Source organism: Rhinopithecus bieti, unplaced genomic scaffold (assembly GCF_001698545.2).
Source record: "Rhinopithecus bieti isolate Rb0 unplaced genomic scaffold, ASM169854v2 scaffold_20150, whole genome shotgun sequence".
Classification (NCBI taxonomy): Eukaryota; Metazoa; Chordata; class Mammalia; order Primates; family Cercopithecidae; genus Rhinopithecus; species Rhinopithecus bieti.
The window spans coordinates 4209005-4220241 of NW_016810565.1; the positions used below are offsets into that span (position 1 = coordinate 4209005).

Genomic DNA, 11237 nt, shown 5'->3' on the forward strand with positions numbered 1-11237 from the left:
GCCTCAGGTGGCCAGGGAAGAACTTTTCAAGGTGCACAATTCATCCATTCTGCAGAGCACAAAGCACAGAGGAGTTCAGAGCATACAATGGGACATTCTCGCTCATGATTCATCTTCATCTAATGAGTCATTTAGGCAATCATTATTTGAAGTGTATTTCATTTTCTCTTCAGAAAATTAGCAGTTTTGAACTTGCCACTGACCCATACCTTAAACATTATCTATAGTTTATATTGTCTACACTATCACTCGCCAAACAGGCCACAGGCATGCATCACTCATTTTTCCTTGGCTATCACTGTTCCAGTACATATTAACAGTGCTTGCTGCCTTGCCAAATATTTTTGTAATTGGACAATACTTAACCTTATTCATCTTTATGTATTCAAATATTTGCTTATTGATTCTCTCACTAGTCCAATCATAAAATAAAATATAAATGCATAAAACACAAAGACCAAAAACAAACTGAGTCTATATTTCTGACATCTACCTATAGAATCATGTGAAACAGAAGAAACTGACTTTGTGATGGACCTCAAGAGTTCCAGACACGTATTCACCGTATGACTCACACGACACCAGTAGTCACCACTGAACCAGGATTCTTCCTGTTTTCTCTATTCATTTTACTTTTGTCTAATAATTAACTCATTAATTCACTGATAATAACTTTAAAATCTTTTGGTTTTTAAAAGCCCAAGAGCTTTGATATTCCTAATCCCTACTTGATATATATTTTCATTAATTGTTCTCCATTTTTCATATATGCTTTTTCAATATAGTACTTCATATCACTCCTATAACTGGGAAGGAGTTGGCCATCTTTGATTATAGTCCTATAATATATTGGAATATATTATATATAGTATATTCCTATATTATATTCCTATAATGTATTATATCTTTTGCAATGTATATCTTCTTATAATGTATTTTATAATACATTATATTATAGAAATATATATAATATATTCCTGCAATATATTTTTATAATATATTATACCTTTTTATAATACACTGAATCCTCTTAAACAAACCACTCAAACAAAGACAAGAGCTTTGACCATTACTAACATTGGTCTGTATGCTCCTTCCTAAGCATGGTGCAAACAGAGCACATGACCTTGGAGGCATCTCTAAATCATCACAAGTATGTCCATTCTGATGAGTGCAGAGCAGAGAAAATAATAACAAACATGTGATTTTCTCATTGTTGATCTTCCCTTTTCACCTATCTTTAGTTAAACATTTAGGCAATCATTATTTGAAGTATGAACAACTTTGAACTTGCCACTAACCCAGAACATGAAAACAGCATATTAATTTATACTGTCTCTTCATTATTGGCCAAAAAGGTTAGGTATGTTAGATTTCCTTTTGGCTTTCATCAATTTAAATACATATTAAATATGCCTCACCACACATTTTTATAGTTGGACAATGCTTAGCTTATTTATTTTATTTATTCACATGTTTCATTCTTTCATTGAACCAATTATAAAATAAAAACTCATAAACAAAAAAAGTTCATTCTATATTCTTGCCATCTGTCTAGAGTTACTTGAAACAGAGGAAACTGACTTCTGTGATGGACCTCAGAGTTCCAGACACATATTCATCGTATGTGACTCATACTCCACCAGTGCTCATCATCGATCCAGGGTTGACCCTCTTTCTCTCCATTCATTTCTATGTTGTCTTTAGATTCATTCATTAATTCACTGGTAATAATTTTACACTCTGTGATTCACAAAACCCTAAGAACAGACTTGATATTCCTTATCTTTACACAGAATCATTCTAACATAGATATATCTGTTTCATTAATTCTTCTCCATTTTTCATATATGCATTATCAATAAATATTTCAGATCCCTCTCATAAATACCACTGGGACATAGTTGACCATCGTTGACTATATAATACACTTTTTCATGATACATTGAGTCCTCTTTAGCAAACCACACAAACTGACACAGGAATTTTGACTATTACTAACATTGGTCTGCATGCACCTTCCCAAGCACGGTGTACAAACAGGGCACGTGATCATGGAGGAATCCTTAATATAGCACAAGTTGTTCATTCTGAGGAATACAGACCAGAGAAGAGAGTAACAAAAGTAAGACATTTTCAATATTGATATTTGCTTTTCAGCTATCAATAGTTAGCCATTCATGCAATCATTATTTGGAGTATATTTAATTCATTTTCTGAAAATAAAATGAATAATTTTGAAACTGTCAGTGACCCAGAAGTTGAACATTACCTATATTTTATTCTGTCTATACCATCATTAGCCAAAGAAGCCACAGGAATGTATCGTTTATTTCTCTGTGGATGTCACTGTTTCATATACATTAATCATGTTTCTTACTTTGTCCCTAATTTTTATAATTGGACAATGCTTGAATTTATTCATCTTGATTTGCATTTGTTTATTAATTCTCATATGGATCAATTGTAAAAATAGAATCAAAACATGTAAACATGAATACCAAAAACATATACATTCTATACTCCTGACAGCTGTCTATAAAATAATTTCAAACATACAGAATAGGCTAGATTTTGTTTGCAATGGACCTCAGAGTTCTAGACACGTATTCATCGCAAAAGACTCATACGCCACCAGTAGTCATCATCGATCCAGGACTGATCTTCTATTTTTGGATTCATTTCTGCCTTGTCTATTGACTAATTTGTTAATTCACTAATCATAATTTTAAGCCCTATGATTTACAAAACCACAAGAATAGCCATGATAATCCCAATATGTAGGAATATTTATTTCATTAATTATCTTCAGTTTCTCTTGTATGCATCTTCAATATAATCCTCACATCATGCCCATGTTTATTTAAATACAGTTGCTCATCTTTGAGTATAGTATACACCTTTTTATAATATATTGAACCCTCTGGAAGAAACCACCCAAAGCAAGCTGAGGACTTCCACTATTCCTTACCTAGGTCTCCAGGCTCCATCCTAAAAATGGTGCAAGTAGAGCACATGGCCTTGAAGGAATCCCTCAATCAGCAAAGTGCAATCATTCTAGGGAATACAGAGCAGAGAAGAGGATAACTTTTGTTATCCTCTATTTTGATATTATCCTATTATCTATCCTATCCTGTATTTTTATACTATCCTATTTTAAATATAAAAAATATATTTATTATCAAATATTAAATATATTTGATATTATCCTATTATCCTATTTTGATATTGTCACTACCGACCCTTTCTTATCATCTAACATTAGTCAGTCATTTCAGCAGTCATTATTTGCAGTATATTCATTTTATCTAAAGAAATGCGGCCGGGCGCGGTGGCTCAAGCCTGTAATCCCAGCACTTTGGGAGGCCGAGACGGGCGGATCACGAGGTCGGGAGATCGAGACTATCCTGGCTAACATGGTGAAACCCCGTCTCTACTAAAAAATACAAAAAACTAGCCGGGCGAGGTGGCGGGCGCCTGCAGTCCCAGCTACTCAGGAGGCTGAGGCAGGAGAATGGCGTGAACCCGGGAGGCGGAGCTTGCAGTGAGCTGAGATCCGGCCACTGCACTCCAGCCGGGGCGACAGAGCGAGACTCCGTCTCAAAAAAAAAAAAAAAAAAAAAAAAAAAAAAAAGAAATGCATAATTCTGAAATTGCCATTGACCCAGAAATGGAATGTTTTCTATAATTTGTACTGTCTATACCATCATTAGCCACAGAGGTCACCAGAAGATGCCATTTATATCTCTGTGGACTTCACTGTGTCAAAAGATATTAAGAGTGCTTCTGGCCAGATGCTGTGGTTCATGCCTGTAATCCCAACACTTTGGGAGGATGAGGTGGGTGGATCACTTGAGGTCAGGAGTTCAAGACAATCCGATATTTTGATAATATCGATTCCTCTTAAACCATTCAAGCCAAGATAAGAATGTTGATTACTACTCACATTGGTCTGTAGTCTCCCAACCATGATAAAAACAGAGCACGTGACCATGGAGGAATTCTCAAATCATAACAAGTGCATCATTCTGAAAGGATAGAAAGCAGAAAAGATAAAAAAATTCTCAACATTGATCCCTGATTTTCACCTGTTATTAGTCATTTTGGCAAACATTATTTGGAGTATACTTGTTTTATTTATTTTCTCTTAATAAAATGAAAATCTTCAAAATTACCACTGACTCAGAATATGAACATTGTCTATAATTTATACTATCTGTATCATATACCGTTCATTTCTCTTTAGACTTCACTGATTTTAATATATGTTAATAGCATTTCTAACCTTACCACAAATTTTTATAATTGGGCAGTGTTTCAATCATTTTATATTTACTATGTGTTTGTTTCCTGATTATCACATTGATCCAATTATAAAAATAGAAGGTACATAATCACATAGAAAAAACAAACATTCTATATTTTTAAAATCTGTCTATAACAACATTCGAAACCGAGAATAAGCCAGATTTTATTTGTGACGGACCTCAGAGTTCCAGATACGCATTCATCACGTATGACTCATACGCCACCGGTAGTCATCATCGATCCAGAATGTGTCCTATTTTTCCCTGTGCACTTTTACCTTGTCTAATGATTAATTCATTAATTCACTAATAATAATTTTAAAACCTTTGGTTCACAAACGCCTCAGAACAGCATTAATATTAATATTCTTTATCTGCATATAGAATCATTCTCACACTGATAAATGTTTCATTAATTACTCTCAGGTTTTCAAATACATATTGTTAATATAATGCTTCATATCACTTCTATTTCTATCACTGGGCTACAGCTGGCCATTTTTGATTATAGTGCAGACTTTTTAATAATACATCAAGTCCTCCTAACTAAACCACCCAAACTAAGACCAGAACTTGATTACTCACATTGGTCTGCGTGTTCCCAATCAAGAGGCAGACACACCATGTCACCAGGGAGGAATCCTTCCATCAGCACAGGCCATCTATTCTGAGGAATACAGAGCAGAGACGGTAACAAAACTGAGACTTTCTCACTAACGATCCTTGCTTTTCACCTTGCCTTTAGTCTGTCATTTAGGCATTCATTAGGTGGACTAATATTTATTTCATTTTCTCCTAAGAAAAAGAACAATTTGATCTTGCAAGTGAATAAGAATTTGAACATTATCTATAATTTATTCTGTCTATATTATTATAAGCCAAAGAGGTAACAGGTATGTACAATATCTCTTTGGACTTCACCAATTTCAATATACATTAATAGTATCTCCTGCCTCAACATGTATTTTTATAGTTGCACAATGCTCACCTATTTTATTTTTATTTATATGTTTATTGATTCTTGCATTAGAATGAAAATGAAACCAAAACAACTTCATTCTATATTCCTGACATCAGTCTATAGAATCACGTAAAACAGAGGGAATGGACTAGATATCTTTTGTGGCGGACCTCAGAGTTCCAGACACGTATTCATCACATATGACTCATACGCCACCGGTGGTCATCATTGATCCAGGATTGGCCCTCCTTTTCTCCATTCAGTTTTACATTGTCTGTTGGTTGCCTCATTAATTTACTAATAATAATTTCAAAGCCTATGATTCGAAAACCTCCAAGAACAGCCTTGGTATTTCTGATCTGTATCCAGAATCATTCTAACATTGATATTATCTGTTTCATTAATTATCCTCAGTTTTTCATACATCCATTATCAATATAATACTTCATGTCACCGCCATGTCTACCATCGGGATAACATTAACCATCTTTGACTGTATTTCACACTTTTTAATAATACATTGATTACTCTTAAACAAACCACCCAAACCACAATAAGGACTCTGACCATTACTCACATTGGTCTGCATGTTCCTTCCTAAGCACAGTGCAAACAGAGCATGTGACCCTAGAGGAATTCTCAAGACAGAACAACAATGTCCATTCTGAGTAGTACAGTGCAGAGAAGATGATAACAAATTTGAGACGTTATCACCATTGATCCTTGCTTTTTACATTTCTTTAGTCATTTAGGCTACCATTATTTAGAGTATAGTATATTTATTTTACTTTCTCTTAAGAAGATGAACAATTCTGAATTTGCCACTGACCCAGAATATAAACACTGTCTATAATTATCCTCTCTATATCATCATTAGCCAAAGAGGTGACAGACATGTAACATTTGTTTCTCTTTGAACTTCACTATTTCCAATACATATTAATAGTATTTCTTGTCTCACCATCTATTTTTATAATTGTACAACACTTCACCTAATATGTCTTTATTTTTATATTTGTTTATTGATTCTCACATTAACTCAATAATAAAAATAGAATGAAAATGTATAAGTACAAAGACCAAAAACAAACCCACTCTATGCTCGTGATACCCATCTAAAGGATTGTATCAAACATAGAAAATGGGCTAGATTTCTTTTGTGACACACCTCAGAGTTCCAGAGACATATTCATTGTAGATGACTCATATGCCACCAGTAGTCATCAACAATCCACAGGATAGGTGCTCTTTCTCTCCACTCACTTCTGATTACTTACTAATGATTTATTAATCAACTGACCATAAATTTTAAAATCGTGGTTCATGAAATCCCAATAAGAGCTTAGAGATTCCTAATCCCTACAATGAATCATTCTAATATGGATATAGCTGTTTCATTCACTATCCTCAGTTTTTCGTAGATGCATTATCAATATAACGCTTCACATGAGTCCCCTAGTTATTGCTAGAATACCACTGGTCATCTTTGATTATAGTATACACTTTTTTAGTAATTCATTGAATATTTTGAAATAACCACGCAAACCAAGAGAAGAATTTTAATGATTACTCACATTGGTCTCTGTGCTACTAACAAATAGATGCAATCATAGAACAAAGATGCAACGAGGAATGTTTCAATCGGCTCAAGTGCACTCATTCTGATGAAAACAAAGCAGAGTCGATATTTTAAAAAACAGACACCTCATCCTGTATAATTCTTGCTTTCTGAATTTCTTTTACTTGATCACTCAGGTACTTAATAATTTTCCATGAAGTATATGTTTTTTCTCTTAACAAAAGGGACAACCTCGAACTTAGAGGAACTGGTTCAGAACAATAAAATTGATTCTTATTATTATTAGTGTCTATATGATTTTAAGCCAAAGAAAGAGGGAACATCTTCGATCTAATATTTTCTTAATGGATGTTAGTTTTCTCTACTTATATTAATAATATTGATTGCCTCACTACATACTTTTATAGCTGAACAGTGCTGCACTCTCTTCAATTTTATCTATTTACTTATATTTGTTTCATGGTCCTATCATTAATTCCTTAATATTAATAAATCTAAATCTATGAATCTAAAATAAAACATGGTCCTTATATATCCCAAACATCTGTCTATAGGATTATTCCAAACAGAAAGAATAAATACGTTTTGTGTTGATGCTCAGAGTTCCACACACATATTACTCATCGTTTATGACTCCTGCACCACTATTTGTAATCATTGTTCTATGTGTACTCATCGGCCAACTTTTTCTTCACTCAATCTTACATTTGCAGACTGAATCACTAATTCACTGAAAATCAGTGAGTCAGAAAAACGCAAAAATAAAATGCTAGAATAGTGCTAACAGCTAACAATACAACCATTTCCCATATACAATCCATCTTTTTCATTTAATGATGTCAGTGTTAGGGATTAATCAACAGCATATTTTACATTATACTTGTTATTAACTATTTGATTAATACTTTTTAATAATACCATGAATACTCACAAACAAATAAATGAAACCAAGACAAGAACACTGACTGACTATATTCACATTGGTCTCTTTTTGAACAGAGTTAACATGAGAAACTTGATTGTTGCAGAGTGCTCAAATCAGCTAACTGCATCTACATGGAAGGGTGCTAGGTGGAGATGATGATAAAAAGATTGAGACATTCTGTCTGTTGATCTATAATTTCTTTCATTCACTTAGTCGTTTAGGTATTTATTAATTTATGGTAATATTTATTTATTTTTCTTCTTATGAACTTCAAACTTGTACTTGACTTGGGGCAATAACTGGCTATTACTTATCAGTAATTATTACTATTGTCTCTATCATCTTTAGTCAGAAATATTATACACCTGGTCCATTTATTATCCACTCCAATGTACATTAACAGTATTTTCCTTACTGCATATTTCAGCAATGAACAAGGCTTTGTCCTTTTCATTTTTATTTGTTTTATTTTATTTGTACATTTATTTGTTTATTCTGCCGTTGCTACTTTTACAATATTTTTAAACCTCTCGTACACAAGACTAATCACAAACTCCTTGTACATTTCAGGTATCCGTCTATTATATCACTTTAAACACGGGAATGGACTAGATTCTATTTATGTTGGACCTCAAAGTTTCAGATACGCACTATTCTTCATATACAACCAGCATATACAATCACCTAAGCCACCAGTGGTCATCAATGGTCCAGGATTGGCCTTCTTTCTCTTCATTCTTACCTACACTTGTTTATTGAGTAATTCATTAATAAAGACATACACATAAACCACAAAAAATAAGCTCTTCAATATCACTCACATTCATCTATACTATCATAAAGAGCCTAAATCCCTTTCTTTAAATGAATTCAGTTTTTCACATAGCATTAATCAACGTAATACTGCATATCAATCTGAAATAAAACATTAGCATGATTGACGTTCTTTGAATCACTCAAACCAGCGTAATTTTTACCATTGCTGATGCTGATCTCTATGCTCCTAACACATAGATACAAACACAGAGTTCGTGAGCATGGAAGAATATACAAATCAGAGCACAGGAGATGATTACATATTCTCTTCATTGAGCCGCAGACGCCTCCATTTCTTTATATAGTCATTCAGGCATTTATAAATTTATATCAATATTTATTTTTCTCTTAATAAATCAAACATGAAATACGCAAGTGAATCATCAAAAACCATTACTTCTCACTTTCAGTTATCACTGTTAGTCTAAGACAAAATACACTTGTTCCAATTTATATTAATACTATTTTCCCTGCTGTGTATTTGAACAATGAGCACGCTTTACCATCTTGATGCTTATCCATTATGTATTTGTTCATCTACTCTATCAGTGATTCCTTTTAATTTTTAAGAATGCATGAACACAGCCAGGCGTGGCAGCTTATGCCTGTAATCCCAGCACTTTGGGAGGTTCAGGAGGGTGGATCACGAGGTCAGGAATTCAAGCCAGCCTGGGCAAGATGGTGAAACCCCGTCTGTACTGAAAATACAAAAATTAGCCAGGCGTGGTGGCGGGTGCCTGTAATCCCAGCTACTCGAGAGGCAGAGGCAGAGAACTGCTTGAACCTGGGAGGCAGAGCTTGCAGTAAGCCGAGATCGCATTGCTGCACTGCAGCCTGAGCAACAGAGAGAGACTCCACCTCAAAAAAAAAGAATGCATGAACACAAAGATTCTTGTATGTCACTGACACCAACTTACTGGACCTTGTAAAGAGAGGAAATGAATGCATACTCCCAATGGTCTGTGTGCTCCTAACACACAGAACCAACCACAGTGCACATGCCACGGAAGAGTGCTTAAATCAGATGGAGTGGAGCCATTCTGAGGAGTATAAACAGAACAGATGATTTAAAAATTCAGACATTTCTCCAATGATCCTTGCCTTTCACCTTTCATTTATCACTTAAATCATCATTATTTGGAATATATTTATTTCATATTCTCTTAAAACAAATGACTCTGAACTTGCCACTAACAAAAACACTTCTTATACCTTTGAGTCGTACACCACCAGTCATCATCATTGGTCCAGGAATGGCCCATCTTTTCTTCATTTGTTTCTACATTGTTTATTGATTAATTCAGTAATTTACTAATAATGTGTTTAAAGTGCTATAATGCACAAAACCTGAAAAAAGCCTTGATGTCCCTAATATGTGTATAGAATCATTCTCAGGTCAGTGTACCTCCTTTACTAAATATCCTCAGTTTTCTTAAATTAATTAATTGAATGAATTCATCAATAGACTGCTCCATATCAATTTCACATTTGTCACTGGGCTGCAGTTGGCCTTCTTTAATATACTGTATAATTTTTAATACTGTAGTAACTATCCTTAAAAAAAGTACTCAAGCCAAGAACATTGACTATTACTTACAGTGGCCTCCAAGTTCCTAACACACAGATGCAACTGTACAGCCCGTGGGCATGAAGGGGTGCTTGAGACAACTCAAGTGAGCCCATTCTGAGGTGCACAAAGTAGGACTGTTGACTAAAAATTTGAGACCTTATGGCCATGGTTCCCTGCTTTGTGTCTACCGTTTAGCTGGTAATTAAGGCAATCATTCATTGGGAGGATATTACATTTTCTCTAAAAACGAACAACTTCAGATTTGCCACAGACTCAGAGCATGAACATTGCCTATAATTTAAACTGTCTGTGTATCATTAGCCAAAGAGGTAAAAGTCACATACCATTAATTTCTCATTGAATTTCATGATTTGAACATATAGTAATAATACTTCTTGCCTTGCCACATATTTCTATATTTGGACAATGCCTCATCTATTTTATCTCGATTTACTTATATTTTTGTTCATTGATGCTTTCATTGATCCGATTATAATAATAGAATGAAAGTGCATGAAAAAAAAATCACTTTTCTTTTGTGTTGGACCTCAGAGTTCCACACACATATCATTCATTATCCAAGATTCATATGCCGGCGAGTTTCATCATTGATCCAGGAAGGGCCCACTTTTACTCAGTTCATTTCTAAGTTATTTATTGATTAATTTAATAATTATAATTTTAAAACTCTGAATCACAAAAATTCAAGAGATCTATATCCCTAACATGTACTTAAAATCATTCTCACTTCAATATCTCTTACGTTAATAATAATTGTAGTATTTCACGTACACACTAAAAAATATAATACCTCATATTAATCCCATGCTTATTACTAAGCTACAGCTCACCTTCTTTGATTATATTTCACACTTTTTAATAATATAGTGACTGCCCATAAACAAACCATGCAAAACAAGACAAGAACTTTAGCTATTACTCACATTGTTCTCTAGGCTCCTAATCCAGACATGCAACCCAAAAGCTTGTGACCAAGGAGGAATTCTCAAGTCAGCTTGAGTGAGTCCATTCTGAGAAATACAAATCAGAGAAAATGGCAAAAAAAAAAAAAAAAAAAA

The 11237-nt window shown here is 34.0% G+C and overlaps 1 long non-coding RNA gene across 1 annotated transcript in view; it reads right to left on the reverse strand.

Moving 5' to 3' along the window:
- Positions 1 to 1680: 1680 nt before the first annotated feature.
- Positions 1681 to 11237, reverse strand: part of LOC108542364 (uncharacterized) — an 11781-nt gene continuing 2224 nt past the window's right edge. The window contains exons 3-8 of the long non-coding RNA XR_001889250.1: positions 11103 to 11189; positions 6843 to 6929; positions 4893 to 4974; positions 3947 to 4028; positions 2972 to 3057; positions 1681 to 2090 (exon numbers count right to left, since the gene is read on the reverse strand). This is a non-coding gene — a long non-coding RNA (uncharacterized LOC108542364). The remainder of the gene's footprint in view (positions 2091 to 2971; positions 3058 to 3946; positions 4029 to 4892; positions 4975 to 6842; positions 6930 to 11102; positions 11190 to 11237) is intronic.